Raw genomic sequence first — 2,664 nt, forward strand, 5'->3', positions numbered from 1 at the left:
AGGTGAACTACAACTCCAAAACTCAAGGTCAGTGCCCACCAAACCCTTCCAGTATTTTCTGTTGGTCATGGGGGTTCTGTGTGGGAAGTTTGGCCCAATTCAATCATTGGTAGGGTTCAGAATGCTCTTTGATGGTAGGTGAACTATAAATCCCAGCAACTACAACTCCCCAATGTCAAGGTCTGTTTTCCCCAAACTCCACCAGTGTTCTCAATTGGGAATAGTGAGAATTCCTGCCATGTTTGGTCCAGATCTATCATTGTTTGAGTCCACAGTGCTCCCTGGATGTAGGTGAACTACAACTCCAAAACTCAAGGTCAGTGCCCACCAAACCCTTCCAGTATTTTCTGTTGGTCATGGGGGTTCTGTGTGGGAAGTTTGGCCCAATTCAATCATTGGTAGGGTTCAGAATGCTCTTTGATGGTAGGTGAACTAGAAATCCCAGCAACTACAACTCCCCAATGTCAAGGTCTGTTTTCCCCAAACTCCACCAGTGTTCTCAATTGGGAATAGTGAGAATTCCTGCCATGTTTGGTCCAGATCTATCATTGTTTGAGTCCACAGTGCTCCCTGGATGTAGGTGAACTACAACTCCAAAACTCAAGGTCAGTGCCCACCAAACCCTTCCAGTATTTTCTGTTGGTCATGGGGGTTCTGTGTGGGAAGTTTGGCCCAATTCAATCATTGGTAGGGTTCAGAATGCTCTTTGATGGTAGGTGAACTATAAATCCCAGCAACTACAACTCCCCAATGTCAAGGTCTGTTTTCCCCAAACTCCACCAGTGTTCTCAATTGGGAATATTGAGAATTCCTGCCATGTTTGGTCCAGATCTATCATTGTTTGAGTCCACAGTGCTCCCTGGATGTAGGTGAACTACAACTCCAAAACTCAAGGTCAGTGCCCACCAAACCCTTCCAGTATTTTCTGTTGGTCATGGGGGTTCTGTGTGGGAAGTTTGGCCCAATTCAATCATTGGTAGGGTTCAGAATGCTCTTTGATGGTAGGTGAACTATAAATCCCAGCAACTACAACTCCCCAATGTCAAGGTCTGTTTTCCCCAAACTCCACCAGTGTTCTCAATTGGGAATAGTGAGAATTCCTGCCATGTTTGGTCCAGATCTATCATTGTCTGAGTCCACAGTGCTCCCTGGATGTAGGTGAACTACAACTCCAAAACTCAAGGTCAGTGCCCACCAAACCCTTCCAGTATTTTCTGTTGGTCATGGGGTTTCTGTGTGGGAAGTTTGGCCCAATTCAATCATTGGTAGGGTTCAGAATGCTCTTTGATGGTAGGTGAACTATAAATCCCAGCAACTACAACTCCCCAATGTCAAGGTCTGTTTTCCCCAAACTCCACCAGTGTTCTCAATTGGGAATAGTGAGAATTCCTGCCATGTTTGGTCCAGATCTATCATTGTTTGAGTCCACAGTGCTCCCTGGATGTAGGTGAACTACAACTCCAAAACTCAAGGTCAGTGCCCACCAAACCCTTCCAGTATTTTCTGTTGGTCATGGGGTTTCTGTGTGGGAAGTTTGGCCCAATTCAATCATTGGTAGGGTTCAGAATGCTCTTTGATGGTAGGTGAACTATAAATCCCAGCAACTACAACTCCCCAATGTCAAGGTCTGTTTTCCCCAAACTCCACCAGTGTTCTCAATTGGGAATAGTGAGAATTCCTGCCATGTTTGGTCCAGATCTATCATTGTCTGAGTCCACAGTGCTCCCTGGATGTAGGTGAACTACAACTCCAAAACTCAAGGTCAGTGCCCACCAAACCCTTCCAGTATTTTCTGTTGGTCATGGGGGTTCTGTGTGGGAAGTTTGGCCCAATTCAATCATTGGTAGGGTTCAGAATGCTCTTTGATGGTAGGTGAACTATAAATCCCAGCAACTACAACTCCCCAATGTCAAGGTCTGTTTTCCCCAAACTCCACCAGTGTTCTCAATTGGGAATAGTGAGAATTCCTGCCATGTTTGGTCCAGATCTATCATTGTTTGAGTCCACAGTGCTCCCTGGATGTAGGTGAACTACAACTCCAAAACTCAAGGTCAGTGCCCACCAAACCCTTCCAGTATTTTCTGTTGGTCATGGGGTTTCTGTGTGGGAAGTTTGGCCCAATTCAATCATTGGTAGGGTTCAGAATGCTCTTTGATGGTACGTGAACTATAAATCCCAGCAACTACAACTCCCCAATGTCAAGGTCTGTTTTCCCCAAACTCCACCAGTGTTCTCAATTGGGAATAGTGAGAATTCCTGCCATGTTTGGTCCAGATCTATCATTGTCTGAGTCCACAGTGCTCCCTGGATGTAGGTGAACTACAACTCCAAAACTCAAGGTCAGTGCCCACCAAACCCTTCCAGTATTTTCTGTTGGTCATGGGGGTTCTGTGTGGGAAGTTTGGCCCAATTCAATCATTGGTAGGGTTCAGAATGCTCTTTGATGGTAGGTGAACTATAAATCCCAGCAACTACAACTCCCCAATGTCAAGGTCTGTTTTCCCCAAACTCCACCAGTGTTCTCAATTGGGAATAGTGAGAATTCCTGCCATGTTTGGTCCAGATCTATCATTGTTTGAGTCCACAGTGCTCCCTGGATGTAGGTGAACTACAACTCCAAAACTCAAGGTCAGTGCCCACCAAACCCTTCCAGTATTTTCTGTT

The sequence above is a fragment of the Anolis sagrei genome, chromosome 4, assembly GCF_037176765.1.
Source record: "Anolis sagrei isolate rAnoSag1 chromosome 4, rAnoSag1.mat, whole genome shotgun sequence".
Classification (NCBI taxonomy): domain Eukaryota; kingdom Metazoa; phylum Chordata; class Lepidosauria; order Squamata; family Dactyloidae; genus Anolis; species Anolis sagrei.